General features: G+C 52.5%; 1 protein-coding gene across 16 annotated transcripts in view; it reads right to left on the bottom strand.

Annotated features, from left to right (window-relative positions):
* LDLRAD4 (low density lipoprotein receptor class A domain containing 4) overlaps nucleotides 1-21,661 on the bottom strand; it is a 383,881-nt gene that overhangs the window by 119,375 nt on the left and 242,845 nt on the right. The gene's annotated exons all lie outside the window — the stretch shown is intronic.

Below are 21,661 nucleotides of genomic sequence, written 5' to 3' on the forward strand. Positions count from 1 at the left end.
CGATAAGTTTCACGAAGAAATACAACAGCTTAATTCTTGACATTTCTAATGTTTTAGATCACAATATTCTAAACAAACGTTAGCTTTACTGCCATTTGCCATTTCCCTGTACACTGACACTAAATAGTAAGAGTTTCTAATGTTTTGACAAGAAACGTTCAAAAGTCAAGGAACAATTGTAATTTTTCCCATGATTATTAGTAGGGGGCCAACGTTTTTTTTTTTCTTAAGATTTTTAAGATTTTATTCATGAGACACACACAGAGAGAGGCAGGGGTGCAGGCCGAGGGAGAAGCAGGCTCCAGTGCAGGGAGCCCGACGCGGGACTCGATCCCAGGACCCTGGGGTCATGCCCTGGGCTGAAGGCAGATGCTCCACCTACTGAGCCCCGCCCCTGCTCCCCCCCTCCTGGTGCCCATAGTGGGGCTACCCTTAAAAAAATCTCCTTTTTACTGTAGCCAGAAGCCAAAGGAGACCTGGCTTGCGGGCGGCCAGCCCCTCCAATGTACAGGAATTGAAGGACACTGGCCCGTTTCTGCGAGGCCAGCACCCACGCGGGAGCCCCGAGTGGCCGGACCTGCCCAAGCTGCAGGGCGAGGCTGCAGCCCCAAGCGGGTCCTGCGGCTCCAAGCCAGCCTTCGGCAGTGCATCCGGGTCCTGTGGTGGGACAGGTGGCACCTGACAGGGACGCTGTCCCCACACCGGAGGCCATCATAAGCCACGGTGGCCTGTTCGGCGCCTGCAGGAGGGCTTGGCCCGGGCCTCACACCTGCCCTTTGCAGAGGAGAAACGCGCGTCCCTATGACGTCTTCCTCCTGCGGGCACGATCAGATTGCTCATGATACTTATTGTCCCTTGGAACGATGGCCTCGGGCGCTTGGTTAAGGGCCTGCCTTGGGCCTAGGTCAGGGGCCCCGCGCCCTGCACCGTGCTGGGGGTGGGGGGCCCAGCTGCTGCCGTCGGGGCCGTGTCTCCCTGAGCCCTTCCCCTCTTTCCTTTCTTACCCGTTGCCCTTCCCCGATACTCAAATCCCAATTCCTACTTAGAGTATTTGGGGCATTTTTACTTGAGGGCAGGAAGCTCACACGTGTTGCCGTTTGTCCCGGTACCTGGTGCTGGGGACCCAGTGGCCTGTTGGAAGGCGGCGGGCCGTCAGCTGGGCGGGAAAGGATCCTCAAAGGCTGCGCGGGGCACAGAGGTTGCTGGAGCACAAAGTGCTGCATTTCTCCACGATGCCGTTTGTAACAGGTATTTAGGGCGATCTTCCTTGTAAGGGGGTAAAAAAAGAGTCACAGATAAAATTAAGTCTAAGGACGTCCTTGCAGGTGAGCACAATGTGGAGTGTGGAAGCCCCGAATTACGGCATCGTCCGCCTGAAACGCATACGACACTATGTTAACTGGAATTAAAATAAAAAATAAAAAATAAGAAATTACGAATAGCGTCAGAATAAAAAAGCAGACCCTTGGCATCTAATCTCCACTTTCAGGCATATAAATTATATTTTATCATGTATCATCAATTGATGTTGGCCGGAGACAACCCATAAGAGGCACAATTCACGCGCAGTCAAAACTTAAAGCTCCGTGGAAGCCCATCTTAATAGGAACTATGTTGGGTTCCTATTAATATCAGGACGTAATCCTGATTTATCCCCCAAACTCTGCTGTCACCCTTCATTCTCGAGCGTCTCCCCCAGGTTCCCCTATTGCAGCAGATGTTTACTGTATCTGCTGACCTACAACCCTCTGGACATAAAGGCCTCGGGAGATGGAAATTGCCCGCGGCGAGTTGTCTATGGAGGAGGGATCTCAGCCTGGATGGCTGCTCTTTCGGAGGGCACTGGGGGAACATCGAAATGCGAGCTGAAGCGCTCGGAAGACCTGTCATATTTTTCTCAATCCATTATTTTTCCTGTGGAGAGTTAGCAAACAAAACAAAACAAAACAAAAAAAAAAACTAAGAATTTAGTAGATAGCCAAACTGTCTATTTATGAGCTTAGTATTTTACAATATTACATTTTTTTTTTAATGACTTGGCGGCTGGGATGAACGTCATACACCAAATCTGGCAAATGCATATAGGCCAAGAATTAGTATTTAACTGTGTGTAAAGGAGTTAGTACAACTTAAATCCAAGTAGGAGCATCTTAGAAAAAAAAACCCTAAAGTTATCACAAACTGTACCTCAATGTGGTCCCAAAAATTGGTCAGAAGTCAGGGCCAACACAGAAGCTGTTTAGCTCTGGGGAGGAGTTTTAGAAGACGTGACACCGAGCGGTGACATTAATTCACTTAGTGGCAAAAGCGCAAAGTCTGTACGACTGCCACTTTGAGTTAAGAGCTAAAGAAAACAAGAGGCAAACTGGTCCTGGGAGTAGATGGAGTGGTTTTCCACACCCTATTTGAAGGACTCACAGGATGACCATTTGGCACTTTGATGAGAATTCAAAGCCTTGCCAATATGATGGATATTGCTCAAAGATTCTACTTCTAACCCAGGTTTGTGTGTTGTGCTTATCCTGAACCTCTTAACTTTAGTTTAAGGCCAGTACAATCAAAGGATTTTATTTTATTTTATTTTTTAATTTTTTTTATGTATCATATTTGTTACATATTTCTTTTATTATTATTATTTTTAAAGATTGTATATATTTATGAGAGAGAGAGAGAGAGAAGCAGAGATGCAGGCAGAGGGAGAAGCAGGCTCCGTGCAGGGAGCCCAACGTGGGACTCGATCCCCGGACCGAAGGCAGTGCTAACCGCTGAGCCACCCGGGATCCCCAATAAAAGGATTTTTAATGTTATGTTCTCTTAGGTTGGAAGTAGCATAGACACAATTTTGGTCCAATTTCAATGTTTCAAAATATCATTTCAGCTGTTAAAGATCTTGAGATAAAACTTCCTTCACTGAGCAATGTCTCCTGTATTTACTGTAAATCAAAACAAACAAGAAAGCCTGTTTTATTTCCCTGCCCTTGATTCCCATAAAGACAAGAGTATGTGTGCTTGCAAGTGTGCGGCTGTGTGGGTGGGTGGGTACGTGTCCATATGCACGCACACGGGCATTTTGCTTTTCCTCCTGATTCTGACCTTTCAGGTTTCTGTGTGTGTCGATACCCTGGCTGGCAGGCCTTTGCACACTGTGCCTTTAACATGAAAAAATACATATATATGGGGCAGCCTGGAGGGCTCAGTGGTGGAGTGTCTGCCTTCAGCTCAGGGCGTGACCCCCGGGGTCCTGGGATCAAGTCCCGCATCCTGCATGGAGCCTGCTTCTCCCTCTGCCTGTGTCTCTGCCTCTCTGTGTGTCTCTCATGAATAAATAAATAAAATCTTTAAAAAAGTAAAATTAAAAATATATATATCAGCATAGTTTAAAAACAATGACAACCCTACGGGAGGGCTGGGAGAGGAAGAAAGGAGCTACGGGTGAGACACAGACAGACACGTTCAAGAAAATCACTTCCAACCAGGGTCTGGGGCTCTGCAGCTCATCAGGCAGGTATTCAGCCCTTCGCTTCCGCAGACTTGCTTAGCATTGAAATCGGCTGTCTGCCCAGGAGGATGAGGTAATGTCTAGGTTTAATGCCAAATCTCTCTAACTGGCAGGACACATCGGGTAAATATTTCTACTGCAGGAGACCACATTCATTTGATGTCGCTGCCAGTTTTATTATTGTTATTATGCTCATTAATATTAATACCTCGCCGTCGTGCTTGCTTAAGATTGAAGATGGAAAGTCAGGGTTTTTGCTGAAAGCGCATTGGCAGGTAGGGGAGGGGGAAAAAAAAAGCAAGCCTCCCCCTCGGCTTCCCCAGTGATGGGAAAGATGTAACAAATATGATACATGAAAAAAAAATTAAAAAATAAAATAAAATAAAATCCTTTGATTGTACTGGCCTTAAACTGAAGTTAAGAGGTTCAGGATAAGTACAACACACAAATCTGGGTTAGAAGTAGAATCTTTGAGTAAATATTGATCATATTGGCAGTGATGGTGACAGCCCTGACCTGCAATCCCTTTTACACACCGTGGGCTGCACAGACTGTCTCCGCCAGTGGCTGCAAATCTGGAATCACACTTGGGTTTCCCCTCCTTGCATCCTGTCAATGAGGACAGGAGAGGAGGTAGGAAGTAGGTGGGGGCTGAGGCCTACTTCAAGCCTGTGAATAGTTGTAAAATTTGGAAACATAACATATTGTCGATGGTTTCTTTTTCCTTACAAAAAAAAAATTCTAAATTTGTTATACCATCTATTTTTGATGACCTGCTTTATGGCCTCACGCTGGTGCTGATTCTGAACAAGTCTCGTAACTTGTTCCCTCGATGGTCTGTCTCTGTGGTTACCGTCAACCATACACAGTCATGTCACAGCACAAGATCCTATACAAGCATTTGCAGAAATGCTCGTGTACACTTTTTTTTTTGTATGCTTCTTTAATTTAAAATTTCCCTGTTGTTACTGGAGGACATCCGTCTTTATTCAGTTAAAAAGACACGACTTTTCGTTCGGGGAATGTCAAACATCAAATGGGTTCATAAAGGATCACCTACAAGGGACAAACTTCCACCAATCTTATCTCCTCTCACCTAAAAGCTGAAAATAATGCTTCCCTCTTCCAAGCATTATTCCAGGAAGGGGCAGGAGAGCATGATGCCAAACAAAGTCTTCCTGCAAAAGTTGCCGTAAGGGCCACATTATGTGTGAACAACAGAAAAGAACATCTGAAAACCCAACATCATCCTGCAACGAGAGAGAGAGAAATGCACCTCCGCACTGTGACATCACTCGTATCATCATCTCACCGGGAAGCAGGAGCCCCGGAGAATGAAATCAGGGGGCAACTCCTCAAATGTGCCAAAGACGGGCAAGTAGACAGACGCTACTCTTGTGCTTGGTTAGGGCCAGCCCAAGCCAGCTGCTAACATTTATACACAGTGAGTCCATGAGGTTAGCTGGATGTCGGTTTTGTTTTGTTTTTATTTATTTATTATTTTATTTTATTTTTATTTTTATTTCTATTTCTATTTTTTGTTGTTGTTTTGTTTTTAAAGATCAAACAGTCCTCCATAAGCAAAGAGTTTCAACTTATTTCCAGCATTTCCAAATTTCAAAGTCTCACATGACACACATGTGCTCCTAAACGGGAAACCAAGATTCCCTGTGAATCAGGAAAGTGACCAAGATTCCCTGTGAATCAGGAAGGTGATTCGCTGTAGATGGGGAACTGGAGACGGAGGCGCAAAGGAACGGAGACAACGGTGGGGTCTTCTATTCTTAGGGGATGGGCACCGAGTCGCCCGTCCCAAGGATAATGCTGGGAAGGAAACTGAGAGTGAAATAGGATCATGGAGGTTTTCCATAACTGGGGAGGCCGTGCGCTCGGATGGATTTCTTCAGTCATTGTCACCTGGGTGGCTTCCGGTTTCCCGTTCTGATGGCTGAAAGGACTTTACCTGCTCCCCTTCCCCCACAAACAAAATATTCCTTCTCACTGTAGCTTTGGTTTTCAGAAGTCACCCTTCTTTCTTCCAAAAAAGGGGGACCTTTGTCACCTGAAAGAAAATTAAGGCTCCCCAAATGGGTTTTTATCTGATAGTATGACATGAAAGTCACTGTGTCTTCTTACGGGGCTCGGTGAGCTGCTTTTGAAAAAAATGGTCATAATTAGGAAAGGCTGAAAATGCACAGTAGTCACCCTCTTAGAAATGCTGAAAGGCCCTTTGAAAGCCATAATAAAAAGAAGCCAAAGAAGAATTCCCAAAGCTAAGCAGTCTACATTTTATTTAGACTGGAGGATGCTCATTATGAATCGGGCAACAGGCTGAAATGGAAATTACTAATTAATTAAACATTATAGCTTTAAAACTCATTAATTCGTCTTACCGCATTTCCTGAACACACTCACATTTCTTATGTTTTGTTAAACTAACAAAAAATGACCCAAAAGATTAACGAAGACGTTCTAGCCCTCGTGCTCCCGGGTTGTCTGTCTTCAAGGCCACTGAGGCGCTGAAGGGTTATGTGTGAGCGCGACGTTTTATACTGTGTGGTTTTAATTTTGGCTTATCGATGCCGTGGTTTGGTGGCAATTGCCCCAAACCCTGAAATCACACTCTTTTCCTCCCACCTCCCCATCCTTATCAATCCTTATTCATCTGGACTATGGGAGTATTTGACTCCGATACCAGAACCGAGAGTCAAGGTTCTGTGCGGTCCCTCCCTGACCCCATCGAACGATGTGACCCAGTTCCGTGCCAAGTCCTGAGTCTCCCTGACCCTAAACACTCTGAATTCAACTGGATGCCTTCAAGGTTGAATTCTGATCTCCTCTGCTCTTCATCCCCAGTGGGAGCACGGCTTAACTTCCTCAGGAAAGATTTAGGTCAGATGAAAAGATGGTATTAATATCTCCAACAGAAGACTTGTTAAGCATTAGACTGTGCTACCAACTGTGGAAACCTCATCCCCTGCAAATCTTTTAATAGAACCAAGGAGGACAGACGGAGGTCATCCTGTTTACCCCCCAACTTCAAGGAGACCCCACGAAAAGCATTCTGAGCAATGGGGCGGCCTTATTTTTAGGGCGTGCTTTTTGATTTTCCAGAAAAGCAGATTCTACGATCTTCCTTAAGTGACTCTAGTTCTGGACAGTCTTCATGACTCAGGGCTTGTTTCCTTATGCTTAACCTAAATCTTCCGAGCTTCCCCTGGTGCTTGCTCCCCACCCACGTCCCCGCTGGAACCGATGCGGAACAGCTGGTCCCCACCGTCTGGAGACACGGGATCGAATCCCACGTCGGGCTCCCTGCATGGAGCCTGCTCCTCCCTCTGCCTGTGTCTCTGCCTCTCTCTCTCTGTCTATCATAAATAAATAAATAAATAAATAATAAATAATAAATAAATAAATAAATCTATCTTTAAAAAAATTAAAAAAATAAAAATAAAAATAATAAAAATAAAATAAAATAAAAAAAAGATAAATACACGGACTCACGGCGAGTGTCAGCACCAAAGCTGCTTCTTAGGCCGATGAATAGAAAATGTTCGTCGACTGAAGGCAGGATTAGAGAGACGGAGGCGATACGTCCACAGTTTCACTCTTCAGTAGGATTTTAAGCTCTGAGATTTGTCAACCAAATAACGAAGGTTGATTTGGGTTCAGTTCCTTTCTCGACCCCGTGTCTCCTTCTCCCCACCTGCATCCACCTTTCTGACGCTGGAGCTGAACCTGTTTCCCAACTTACATGAGATTTCTAATGATTTCTAATTCCTCCTCTATGACAAAACTGTATTTACGGATGTAGATTGGAATTTTGATTGTATCTCCGCGGGGTCCCACCACCGAGCCCTTCTGACCGTCCCCGTACGTTCACACTCGGGGGATCTTCTCCGACAATGACCGGGTCCACCGTGAAAGCTGGGGACCTTGAAGAGGGATGCCGGGGGGGCCTGCAGAGCGTCCCCCAGGTCGGGGTGGGTATCGGTCCATCGCGTTCACTCGTGCTGTCGTGGTTAACAGGAAAAGAGGCCTTGAGGACAACGTGTGCAGAGAGGGTGAGGCCCGGGGGCGGGCTGGTGGGCACCCGATCCCCGCGGGCCACGTGCGCTCTTCAGGGTCCCGCTACCGATGGCGTCGAGATGGCCTGTACTCAATGTGTGCTCCCTATGCTCCAGGCATCCCGCGCACACATTGGAGGAGAGGAGACACATTTTACCAGTTTTGTCAAATTCAGACACTCAGGCGTCCCCTCGGGACAAATGTGAGCATTGGCTTCAGTGGCCAGAGCTTCTACGGACTTCGGCCACCAGGCTCCCCGACCGAGGCCGGGCTGCAATCAAATCGTGTTAAACTCCGTCTCGTTTTTCTTTTTTCTTTAAAGGTTTTATTTATTTATTCATGACAGACACAGAGAGAGAAAGAGGCAGAGACACAGGCAGAGGGAGAAGTAGGATCCATGCAGGGAGCCCGACGTGGGACTCGATCCCGGGACCCCGGGGTCACGCTCTGGGCCAAAGGCGGCGCTAACCGCTGAGCCACCCGGGCTGCCCTGTCTCGTTTTTCTGATTGACGCCCCTTGAAGCAGAAGGGAGATGAGGATTTCATTTCCCCTTTCAGCGAATACAGGGTTTTGTGTCAAACAAGCCAGAAGCCAGCGCGGTTGGACTTCGGCACGTGTCAGTATTGACTGTGTCCCTTCCCCTTCCGTGTTTAGACCACACGCGTCACGTCAGCCTGATTAACGGCAGCCGTCCCTCTGCTCCCTCGCTGACTCCGGCCCCTTTGGGGCGGTGATGTCCGCAGTGGGCGGCCTCCGGGCACGGGGACAGCGGCCTCCTGGGAGCCGGGCCGCGCGGGGATGGAGCTCCCGCACCTGGCGCCAGCAGGTGCCTCCCTCGGTGCGGCCAGCACATCCCCGGGCAGGCCGGCCTGGGCGCAGGAGGGGCAGGGCCCCCTCGGGGCTGGGAGAGGCCCCACGCACGGGCCATCCTCTTCCTAGGAGCACGGCGGCCGGAGCAGGAGTGGGTACGACCGTGCCTTGACCTCTGCCCCCCCACCCCGCGCACCCCGTGGACCCTTCGGGTCCAAAGCAGAGAGGACCACAGGTGGGCAAAGTGGAGACACTGGGTTCAGCTCCGAGCCCTGCCTGGGGTTTCCTGGTGCAGCTGACGGAAAACAACGGCATCCCAGCCTCCCTCAGGTCCTCGCTGAAAGAAGGAAAGCTCCTTTGAGTCCAGCGGAGTGTTTGTTCTATGATTTAATGCATTTGCATATCGGAAAATATTTCCAAAGCATTCACAGCAATTCCCAACTAAGAATGTTCCGGGGGCTCTCGGACGTCAGCGGTAACACTGCCGGGAGCAGCCGCGGCCGTGCAGTGCTCAGGCGGGGCCGCACTACATATTTGTCCTTAAATAAATTCTCTTTAGTGATTAACACTTCTAAGATCCAACTTTCTTTCTCTCTTATTTTTTCCCAGCTCTAAAAGCTGATCCTGTGGTCTAAAAAAAAAAAAAAAACCAAACAAAAAAAAAAAACGCAGAGGAACTTCACAATGTTTCGCACAGAAGTACGCTTCTGTACAAAAACACACACACACAAAACCCCAAAACCAAAAAGGACTCAACAACTAAAAGGAGCGACTGTCAGAAGGAGCCTTGGGGTGCAGGGCACGCGGCTCGCAGCTGGCAGGCAGGCAAGATTGCAGAAAGTGGCTCTGGGTATGTCTGCCGATCGTGGGCAGCACGTCAGGCCGCTTACGAGACGGGTCACAGCTTCGCTTCCTGAGAAGATCGGGGAGTGGAAGGGTCCCTGGGATGGAAGAAACGGGGCGGGGGGTCTGACCTTGCTCCCCCAAGCACCCCGACCGCACCCACCAGGAGGAGCTCGGCCTTCTGGGGAAGCAGTGGGGCCCCGCAGGGCGTCCTGAGCCCCGGGGTCTGCATGCACCTGCCTCTGGGGGGGGTCGGGGCCCGGCGGCTCGGAGGAGCCCGTCCACCGCACCCCGGATCCCTCGGGAGAGCCCCAGAGCCGCCCCAGCTAGGGGGACCATGTCCCTCACCTGCGCCACATCCTCGTCGGGGCGGGGGACCGTCCTGCCGGCCCGAGGGCCAGATGACCAGTGAACGAACAGGAGCCAACTGGGAAAAGGCCGCAGAAGGAGGGGGCACCGCTGCTGTCATAGTAAATAAGACATCCCATGCGATCTTCACCTTCACAGCAAAGAAAAGCAAGCAAGCAAAATCCCAGGCGGCCAGAGGACGTCACCTCGGGCAGAGGCAGCTTCTAAGTGGAGGGAAGAGTCTCGGAAGCACGGGGCGTGGGGGAGCAAGGCCAAGACTCGGCTTCCTGGATGCCTGTGGGTTGGGCGGCTGCCACAAGGCTGCTCACACGGCGCCCCTGTGCCTCTAGGTCCTTGCGGGGCGGACTCCAGCGATCCACGGGCCGTGTTTCCGGCCGTGGGTCTTGAGGCACCATGAGCTGCGCGTTCGAGTCCCGCCGGGCCCCGCCGCTGCCTCTACCGGCTCTGCTGTGAGCCACCGGTGAAGGGGGGGGGGGTGCAGCACAGACGCCTTGTGAAAGCAGCACACAAAAAACCCCATATTCGTGACACCCCTAAAATACAGCACCACGGCGCTAGGTAAAACGAAGCAGATTCAATCGCCATCCACACGCCGGCGACGGGAGAACTCCTACTTTCCCTTCGGTGACCAATGCACGCCTCGGCGGAGCCTTGCAAGTTCAGTGATGCAGCAGCACCACGTGCCACGCTCAGGCGACACAAGGTACGCACGGGCCTCACACCGTGACCGCCGAAGACTGAGCGGAGAAAGGAGGGGCCCGCTCTCGGGCCTCCAGTTCTACATCTTCTTCTTGGTCTGTAAAGGGCACAGAAAACACCCCTGGGCCCCCCGGAAAGAAATTCATTATTGCTTATGCACAAACGTCCTCGCTCCAGTCAAGTGCTCCTTTGGCCATAAGCACTCCCATCATTCTCTCTCTCTAAAATAAGTAAATTAAAAAAAAAAATCTTAAAAACCAAACCGCTACCACAGGAACGTGGCACGTGTCACCCCTGGCCACAAGGGCCCCGGGTGGCACGGGCTGACCAGGAGCGCGTGCTGCCTCCCGCAGCCAGTGCCGGCAGAAACTCGGAGCCACAGCAATGACACGAGGCCAGGGGGGCAGGCGGGGGGGCAGGTGAGGCAAAGAGGGCAAAGCTGGGTCTTGAGGTCTCTGATGGTCGGGGAATGGGGCGAGCTGGGAGTGGGGCAGTGGTGCTTTCCCGTGGGGGGCAGGGCCAGCTCACGCCTCGCCGCCTCCCCTTCCCTTGCAGTAAATCCCAGCTCCTGACCAAGGAGGATGAGGCCCCTTGCAGACCTGCGGCTTCCTGGCCCCTCGCACACGGGTCCCCAGTGCTCTGGCCTCTGTGCAGCGCCCGGGGAGCAGCGCCGGCCTCAAGACTCTGAACCTCGGCTCCTCGGGCCTGGACACCCACGAGATGGCACATGAGTGCTGCCCCCCGAGGGCCCTCCTGCCGGCGGCCGTGCCACCCTGCATCCTCCCTGTGCCCACCGTGCAGCCACCTGCAGCCACCCTGCGCCCACCCTGCAGCCACCTGCAGCCACCCTACAGCCACCTGCATCCACCCTGCATCCACCCTGCAGCCACCTGCATCCACCCTGCATCCACCCAGCAGCCACCTGCATCCACCCTGCATCCACCCAGCAGCCACCTGCATCCACCCTGCATCTACCCTGCGGCCACCTGCATCCACCCTGCAGCAACCTGCATCCACCCTGCATCCACCTGCATCCACCCTGCAGCCACCTGCATCCACCCTGCATCCCCCCTGTGGCCACCTGCATCCACCCTGCAGCCACCTGCATCTACCCTGCAGCAACCTGCATCCACCCTGCATCCACCCTGCAACCACCTGCATCCACCCTGCAGCCACCTGCATCCACCCTGCAGCAACCTGCATCCACCCTGCAGCCACCCTGCAACCACCTGCATCCACCCTGCAGCCACCTGCATCCACCCTGCATCCCCCCTGTGGCCACCTGCATCCACCCTGCAGCCACATGTATACACCCTGCATCCACCCTGCAGCCACCTGCATACACCCTGCATCCACCCTGCATCCACCCTGCAGCCACCTGCATCCACCCTGCATCCACCCTGCAGCCACCTGCATCCACCCTGCAGCCACCTGCATACACCCTGCATCCACCCTGCATCCACCCTGCAGCCACCTGCATCCACCCTGCATCCACCCTGCAGCCACCTGCATCCACCCTGCAGCCACCTGCATACACCCTGCATCCACCCTGCAGCCACCTGCCTCTACCCTGCATCCACCCTGCGGCCACCTGCATCCACCCTGCATCCACCCTGTGGCCACCTGCATCCACCCTGCAGCCACCTATATACACCCTGCATCCACCCTGCATCCATCCTGCAGCCACCTGCATCCACCTGCATCCACCCTGCATCCACCCTGCAGCCACCTGCATCCACCCTGCAGCCACCCTGCAGCCACCTGCATACACCCTGCAGCCACCTGCATCCACCCTGCATCCACCCTGCAGCCACATGTATACACCCTGCATCCATCCTGCAGCCACCTGCATACACCCTGCATCCACCCTGCAGCCACCTGCATCTACCCTGCATCCACCCTGCAGCCACCCTGCAGCCACCTGCATCCACCCTGCAGCCACCTGCATATACCCTGCATCCACCCTGCAGCCACCTGCATCTACCCTGCATCCACCCTGCGGCCACCTGCATCCACCCTGCATCCACCCTGTGGCCATCTGCATCCACCCTGCAGCCACCTGTATACACCCTGCATCCACCCTGCATCCATCCTGCAGCCACCTGCATACACCCTGCATCCACATGCATCCACCCTGCATCCACCTGCATCCACCCTGCATCCACCCTGCATCCACCTGCATCCACCCTGCATCCACCCTGCAGCCACCTGCATCCACCCTGCATCCACCCTGCACCCTGCATCCACCCTGCATCCACCTGCATCCACCCTGCATCCACCTGCAGCCACCTGCATCCACCCTGCATCCACCCTGCATCCACCCTGCATCCACCCTGCATCCACCCTGCATCCACCCTGCATCCACCTGCATCCACCCTGCATCCACCCTGCATCCACCTGCATCCACCCTGCATCCACCCTGCAGCCACCTGCATATACCCTGCATACACCCTGCATCCACCTGCATCCACCCTGCCTCCACCCTGCATCCACCCTGCCTCCACCCTGCATCCACCCTCATCCACCCTGCATCCACCCTGCATCCACCCTGCATCTATCCTGCATACACCCTGCAGCCACCTGCATCCACCCTGCAGCCAACTGCATCTACCCTGCATCCACCTGCATCCACCCTGCATCTACCCTGCATCCACCTTGCAGCCACCCTGTGCCCACCCGCAAGCCCACACCCACCACTTCTCCTGTCCCCAGGGTCCCCTATCACATCATACTACGTTATATTTGTGTTGTGTTTCTTCAGTCTCCTGGAAGGCGGGCACGGTAGTAGGTGCTTTAGCTCCAGAGTGGGAGATAGAGCAGGGCTGATGGGTGATGCCGGGTGAAACAAGGGGGAACCAACAGATTGATTAAGTAACACGCGTGGCAGCCTGTGGGTGTGGAGGCCCCTGACCCAAGACAGCGCATCTGAGGCCACCTCCCTGCGGAGGCTCTGGCCTCCTGGCCTCACTGGACAGCTGCTCCCCCGTCCCCGTCCCCGTCCCCGTGTCCTGCGGCGCAGCACGGCCGGGGGGCCCGAGGCTCCACAGCCGACATGCTCCCCAATGTCCCTGGCTCCATCCCGGCCGAGGAGCAGCAGCCTGAGAAGCCCCCAGCTCAGGTGCCCCCTGCAGACACCCCATGGGGGGGACCGGGCCCTCAGGGCTCCTCCCCTGGGGACACTGCACCTTCCCCTACACTGCGGAGGGGACACCCGGGGGCGGCACAAGTTCCTTATGTTTCTGGAACTGAACTACGGCTGGCGAAGGAGGGAGGCGGCCACCCTCACAGCCTTTGTGCAAGGAAACCACCTTCACCCTCACGGAGATTCTAAAGACAAAAATACTTAAAACAGAATTGTAAGAATTCAAGATCACTGGTGAACCTGTGGAAAGGTCACTGGGTCACGTTGGAAACGCAAATGAAGGCATCAATGTAGTAGTAAGAGCCGGAGACTGCGGACACAGGCAGCCAGCACCGCGGAGAGGGCCCCGCAGCCCCGGCCCACGCGGGAAGGGCCCACGGGGCTCAGCTCACACCCGGGGGAGGGCCCACGGGGCTCAGCACACACCCTGGGAAGGGCCCACGGGGCTCAGCCAGAGGTGCTGGCCACACTCCCCGCGGCCTCCTCCCCTGCAGGTGAATGCACGTTGCATGGACTCACCAGTGCAGCGCGAGCAGGCCAGGGGCATTCGGCACAGGTGTGTTCCCCGTTGAGCCTCCGAGCCCTGGTGGACTCAGGGCATGATCTCGGGGTCCCGATCAGAGCCCCTCGCTCGGCTCGCTCAGCAAGAGCCTGCTTGGGAGTCTCCTTCCTCTCCCCCGGCCCCTTACACCTGTGCTCGCTCACTTGCTCTCTGTCTCTCAAAATAAGTAAACAAGTCTTTAAAAAAAAAACCACAGTGAGCTTTTGATATATGCACTTTTCTAATACACATATACTAATTTAATAAAAGTGAAAAATGGAATGACAACATAAAAATGAGATCTCTCTTCCTTCCATTCCTCAGAAGAACATTTGTTTTTTAAGCAGAGGAAAGGCGTGTGCAGCTTTTTCTCTTTATTTATTTTTTTTAAAGATTTTATTTATTTATCCATGAGGGACAGAGAGAGAGAGAGAGAGAGAGAGGCAGAGACCCAGGCAGAGGGAGAAGCAGGCTCCACGCAGGGAGCCCGACGCGGGACTCGATCCCAGGACCCCAGGATCACACCCTGAGCTGAAGGCAGGCGCTAAACCGCAGAGCCACCTGGGCTGCCCTATATTTCCAATTCTTTGGGGTAAAGGAACAAAGGGGGAAAAGTCATAAAGAAGCAATAACAAAAAATAAATGTGCAGAAAATTATCTTGCACGTGAAAATTGCGTACGAGGTCACATACCCCAGGGAGCTACGTCTGCACCCAGCACGCACTTTTCGTACTTGGCACTCGCCCTGCTAACAGCGCCCAGGGCCTTGGGGACACAATGGGGTGAATTCAGCAACTATTTCCTCATTAGATGCCTTCTGAAGACCCGTCTCTGTTTGGAGAGTAAGTAATGGGGTTAAAATTCAGCTTTCAGGACTGCTTGTTAGTTGTCGGTTTCTCCACGTACTGACGCATCCCACAACTAGGGTGATTGTCAATAATCCATAACTTCCTTAGGGGAGGAAGCTCCCGAGACCCACTAAGGAGGCAGGAGGAGCTGGGCGAGGGCATCACATGTCAGATTTCCCTCCTGGACACGTTCTGTTGTCAGACAGAATTTTTTTTTTCCATTTGACTAAAACCTGGTCCTTCCTCTGCTAACCGGGCCAGGTGGGGGAGGCCTGGGCGGTCCGGGCGGTGTCCTGGCCCACAAGGACCAGTCAAGCAATGCCTGCTGAGCTGGGAGTAAAAGATGCGACCAGACGTGAGCACGCACACACCTCTGTAGATCCCCTTCGTGTCCGTGTGTGCTGGGAGGGGCGGGGGCACTAATCATAAAATTTAACAAGAAACTGGCCGACTACCCAAACAAGGGCCTGTATGGTGCCTACGGTACAGACGCTTGCTGGGGATCCCTTTCCTGAATGCAGAGAGGGGATGCAGACCTTGGAGGCTGGCGCACCGTGGGCCCCACCTGAGCCCATCGGGTCAGGTCGGGAGTGACAGGGGGACCAGCGGGGGCAGCGCAGGTGCCCTGAGCCCAGGGTCCAATACGGAGGGCAGGTCCTCTGTGCAGAGACCTCCCGGGAGCTGGAGGACAGGGCCCCAGAGCTGCAGGGCTGGACCTCGGGAATGACCTGCCCCCCTTCACCGGCTGCCGCAGCCCGTTTCCTTCGCCAGCAACATGGAGCTAAGAACCCACCCCGCAGGGACTGGGGACACTAAATGACACACTATCCCCCATACCTGGCGTTTGGCACATGATCAACAGACACGCCTTAGCTCTTCGAGACCAGTGGGCCAGGAGAGTGGGCCCGAGGCACAGAGCCCAGGCCTCAGCCCCTGCGTGGATGCAGATTTGGGGTCCTTCTCAATGCAGCAGTCGGGCAGCCACGCGGTCTCGTGATGACTCAGGACAGCGCAGGCGGAGGGCTGGCTCCACGGGTCGAAGGCGTAAGTTCCTGGTGCAGCGGGCAAAGCTCGGGGCATCAGAGCCCCCGAGACAGTCCTTAAGGGCAGCCCTGAGTCCTGCGGCTCTGGTTAGGGGCCAGGCCTAGGGGCCTGTGGCTCAGCACACCCCCTGCAGGTGGGGTCTACAGACGTGGCCACATGGGCCAGGCTGCACAGAGTCCTCAGCTGCAAAGGAGCGGGAGGAGGAGGCCCCCGCCGCTGCCCCCCACCCCTGGGCACCCCCGAGGCCGCGCACCCTCCCGGGAGACGGGGAACCTGCCAGGCCGGGCTCTCAGATCTTTGGGACTTAGATGGAAAGAATTATTTCCCTCCCCTGCCTGCGCTTCTCCTTCCTTCCGCTGTCACAGGCCACACGGCACGCAGGAAAGATGCTGAGTCGCGAGGTCTGGCTGCCTTGTGTGGCCTTGGGCAAGTGTTTTTTTTTTGTTTTTTTTTTGGCAAGTGGTTTAAGACTCACTTAAATTGAAGGGGCCGGCCGGGTTCCCTCCAAGACCCCTCCTTCCCTGGGTCATCACCTCGCCGAGGAGGAACCGTCTTTATACCTCTGTTCCCCCCATTTCTTCCCAGTCCCGTCCTCGATCACCGCCTGCCCTCCGCAGCCTTCCCGGGCTTATCAGCCACGTTGCTCCCCCCAGAAGAGCAGCTACAGACATGGTAAGAGTGTAAGCTGCTTGGGGAGGTGGTGGGGGAAAGGGGGTGTGGGGGCATCACTACACATTCAGACTAAAACACTCATTTCTAAGAAAACCAAATCAATTTTGAGTGTTGGTAGCTCATGCTCTCTCACTACCTCTGGCATTTTCTGGATTTATTTTATCTCTGGGACAAGAGTTTAAGGCACTGTGACCCGCGGATCATTTGCTAAATCATCAGCAGAGCCACAACGTTGATTTGCAAGTTAAGGGCTCATCCGCTCATCCTTTCTTTTCTGGGGAAGGACATTTCTTTCTTTTTTTTTTTTTTAAGATTTATTTTTATTTATGAGAGACACAGAGAGAGAGAGAGAGAGAGGCAGAGGGAGAAGCAGGTTCTATGCAGGGAGCCCAACGTGGGACTCGATCCCGGGCCTCCAGGATCACGCCCTGGGCCAAAGGCAGGTGCCAAACCGCTGAGCCACCCAGGGATCCCTGAGAAGGACATTTCTTTTATATATATATATATATATTTTTTTTTTATTGGTGTTCAATTTGCCAACATACAGAATAACACCCAGGGCTCATCCCGTCAAGTGCCCCCTCAGTGCCCGTCACCCAGTCACCCCCACCCCCCCGCCCTCCTCCCCTTCCACCACCCCTAGTTCGTTTCCCAGAGTTAGGTGTCTCTCATGGTCTGTCTCCCTTTCTGATATTTCCCACACATTTTTTCTCCTTTCCCCTTTATTCCCTTTCACTATTTTTTATATTCCCCATATGAGTGAGACCATATAATGTTTGTCCGGGAAGGACATTTCTCATGTGTGGCTCCAACAGGGGGTGGCAGGGGCAGGAAACAGCCCAGGACAGAAATGAGTTAGTTAGGGTCCTGGACTAATTAATGTTTTTCCATCCAGCCTGCAAGGGTATTACCAGAAATAAAGACAAGTGGGAGTTTTACGAAAGAAGATCAGAACCTGGGGATCCCTGGGTGGCGCAGCGGTTTAGCGCCTGCCTTTGGCCCAGGGCGCGATCCTGGAGACCCGGGATCGAATCCCACATCGGGCTCCCGGTGCATGGAGCCTGTATCTCCCTCTGCCTGTGCCTCTGCCTCTCTCTCTCTCTCTCTCTCACTGTGTGCCTATCATAAATAAATAAAAATTAAAAAAAAAAAAAGAAGATCAGAACCTGCTGGGTAAAAACTGTGAGCAGCGTTAAACTTCCACGTTATTACAAGAGGAGTTATGGACAACTCCAGGGTCGTACGGAGAGCTTTCCCAGCCTTCCCTCGGCCCCACGCCCACTTCTGTCATCTCCCTCCACCATCAGGCACTGGGGGCCAGGCGCGCGTAGTGCTCTGTCCCATGGCCCACCCCACTCATCGCCTGGTGCTCATCAGGAATCACAAAGCATCACACCCACGTCCAGACCACCGCCCGCCACCGTGCCCCTGTGTCACTCGGCGGTGACACGGATCCTCGGGACCTTTCTACCTCTTCCATTGCTCCCACATCCCACACCTGATCCACCTGGTCCAATAGCAAATCCTATTGACTCCACACTGCAGGTACGTACGCCCACTGCGGGTCACCCTGGAGGTCCACGACTCCATCACTGTTTCTCACTTGGATCATTTCCGTCTCCCTGCTGCCATTCTCGCCCTCAGACCGTCTATTCTCAGATATTCATCCAATACTTAAACGCAGGCCATATCCTGTTGCATTTCTTCAGAACCCTCCAGTGGCTCATTTCAGCAGAAGACACCCCTTCTTCCAGTGGTGTAGGAAGCCCTACATGATCTGGCCCCTCACTCCTCGATGCCCCTCAACTATATGAAACATGCTCTGCCCCAGGGCCTCTGCACTGGATGGGTCTGCCCCAGGGCCTTTGCACTGGGTGATCCTTTCCCTCTAGGTCTGCATGGCTCAGTGCTCCCCCCTTCCTTGGGTTATCATGCAAGCGTCACATCCTCGGCCAGACCCTCCCCAGCCAAGCTGACACTCCTGGTCCCCGTTCTTTACTTTCTCCGTGGCACTCATTACCTTCTCTGCACCAAAATGCCAGTTTTGTTCGCAGTGCCTGGCACACAAGAGGCGCTCAATATCTGTTGCGTGAATGAATAAGTAAATGACACTCTGGCCTCACGTCTCCATGCAGGGTCACATCTTATTTTATTACGTGTCAATTTCCAGACATCTCCAAAGTCCCAGCTTTTTCAATTCAAGGGCCAAATCTATAGTCTGAGATTTCTTATCATCACAAAACTAGTATTTAACTGATTTTTCTCTTCACCAGTCTGTGTACAGGTCTTTCCCTGCATGCTTCTCCCCGGCCCTGTCTACTCCCAAACCGCTCCGCCGACTTGCTTTGCCAGGTGCCTCCTTAGTACACAAGCACGTGCAACAACGAATACTGTCTCTGTGACGCACAGACACTCCTACAGCTGTTCCGGAAAGCGGACGAGGAGCTTTGAAGTCGGAATATATATATTTATATATTTATATATTTATATATTTATATTTATTTTATTTATATTTTATGTACGATAAATATAAATACATGAATATAAATACATTTTATATTTATGTAAAATAATTTATATAAAATATATATAAATATAAATATACATTTTATATTTATGTAAAATAATATAAATATACATTTATATTTATATAAAATAATTTATGTAAAATAAATATAAATATACATTTTATATTTATGTAAAATAATTTGTGTAAAATATATATATGTGTGTGTGTATATATATATATATATACATATATATAAACAAGAGCACTACGGAACTATTCATCTTAACGACATGTCTTAAAAAAGATAGGTATAGGTCTAAAAAAATATATATATATGGAAAGGGCTTGGTCCAACTCTGCAAAACCACTTAAGAGTCATCCAGAACTCGCTGTTTATTAGCAATCCCAAGCGTCCTGATTCTTCTGATACGAAAAGAAACTAAAGCCTGGACCGCTAAGAAGGTATCCGGAAGCCCCGACGGCTTTGCAACAGATTTCCACTTAGTGATTTCAAAGGCAGAAAACCTACTACTTGGAGAGCGATTTGTCCTGTTTATGTGAAATTATAAGTAACAGTTGTGGCTGTCCTGAAGGGCTCTCGGTGGTTTCAGAATTTGGGGAGAGTGGCCTGGCCTTTTGCAAATAGATGAATTTCTGAAATATAGTCGGGAAACAAGCGCCTCTGAAATAAAAGAGCGATGCTCTTCCCTCGATTTGCCGCCGTCCCAGCTACGGGCCTTCCCGTCATCTCCGAGCCCAGGGCTCCTCCGCAGAGACGACCCCCCACCCCTGCTCACTACGTCGGACTCCAACGTCCTCGCAAGCACCAACCGAGACACTGCTTTCCCCTCGGCTGCGGCGTCCTCTGGCTTCCCCTCCTTGCACGGCTACCCCCCCACCTCCGTAGGCTGCGCGTGCACTCCTCAGGCCCCAGCTTCCGAGCCCCTGAGGCCTGAGAGCCAAATTTCTACTTCTACAAGGGCAAAGCCGGGGCAGCCCGGGGGGCTCAGCGGTTGAGCATCTGCCTTCAGCCCTGGGCGTGATCCTGGAGTCCCGGGATCGAGTCCTGAGTCGGGCTCCCTGCATGGAGCCTGCTTCTCCCTCTGCCTGGGTCTCTGCCTCTCTCTCTCTCTCTCTCTATCATAAATAAATAAATAAATCTTAAAAAAAAGAAGATTCTCTTCCTCTTTGTGAGGGAGACAGACAGACAGACAGCAAGGGCCAGAGGGGACGAGCCACCGCTGGATCCCCACCAATGACCCCCAGCAATGCAGGCCCAACTGCTGCTACTACGTCCTCCCATTTTTTTTTCTTTTAATTTTTTTTGGAGGGACATTTGACTGGATTAATATGAAGTCCCCTAATTTTTTTTTTTTAAATGTTAGCAGTTTGTCCATAATTTCTAAAACACTGAGAGGCAACAGTGCATATGCCAAATCAAACCCATGTCCGGACCAGATGTGGCCCAGGGCTGCCAATGTGCAACCTCTCACATACGACATAAAAACCAACCCCCACCCCCCATCTCTAAGCAACTTAGAGTCCACGGGTTTACAGGCAAGGCTCTCGCTTGCCTCCGTACCAAGTGCTGATGCTGCCACGGGTGTAAAGATCCTTCCTCGTCTGGTCCCCTGGACCGGCCCAGCTTACACTGCATATTGCCGACAGACACTCAGCCCTAATGAAAAGCGTCTCCTGCAGCCCCACGAACGTGCCGTTTCCACTTCCGTCTCTGTCCCTTTGCTTAAGTTATTTTATGTCGTTTCCCAATAGGGGCCTGTGTCCTCCCTTCCGCTCACCGCGTGCAGCCACATCGTAGCCCCCACACCATTTTCCTCTACACCCCCGTGCACAGAGCTTTCACTATGAGGAAGGAACACAGCTCGGCACGTCGTCACACACCGCCGTGGTTGCCGGACAACTGCCTATTTCAGTCTGGGGCACAGGGGCACAGTTTGGCTATCTGCAAGATTCCATATCATTTTAAGCAGGGTCACAGGAGGTCACACATACCGTAAGACATAAAGGCACGTGGGACATCTGCCACGAAACATATACATTGATTAAAATAAAACAGAACGGCCACTCCTAGCAAAGGGGAGTCTTCCAGTGTGGGGGGGGGGGGGAGGAAGAAGCGCTATCAAAAAGGAGCTTTTTGATGCATTTATTTTCTGAATGAAAATGGGCCAGTTAAGAAGCGGCACCGAGGAGGGACCAGAAGCAGCAAGCAAATGCCCACAGCCTGAATTCACGCATCTCTCTGCTCTATTTCCTCTTGGAGTCAAGGGAGTACTCAACGGGTTCTAAACCATATTTGGGGGCTTTTGGGAAACTGGGAACAGTCATCCCAGACCCAGAGCAAGCTCAGGTCCCACACTGCGGCGCCCAGGAGACCCTGGCCTTTGCCTCTGTTGCACGAACCTCTCTACCTCCCGACCACAGAGGACCCATACCCTTGCCAGCAAGCAGGCTCCCAGACGATCCTACACATTTCCCGAGCCCTCTATACCTGCCACCAGCTAACTCTGAGCAGGCAGACCTAGGTGTACCGGCCCACAAAATCCTTCCCTGCATCTTACCCAATGAAAGCGATGCATTTTTGCTCACTGTGAATCA

Source organism: Canis lupus, chromosome 1 (genome assembly GCF_003254725.2).
Source record: "Canis lupus dingo isolate Sandy chromosome 1, ASM325472v2, whole genome shotgun sequence".
Classification (NCBI taxonomy): domain Eukaryota; kingdom Metazoa; phylum Chordata; class Mammalia; order Carnivora; family Canidae; genus Canis; species Canis lupus.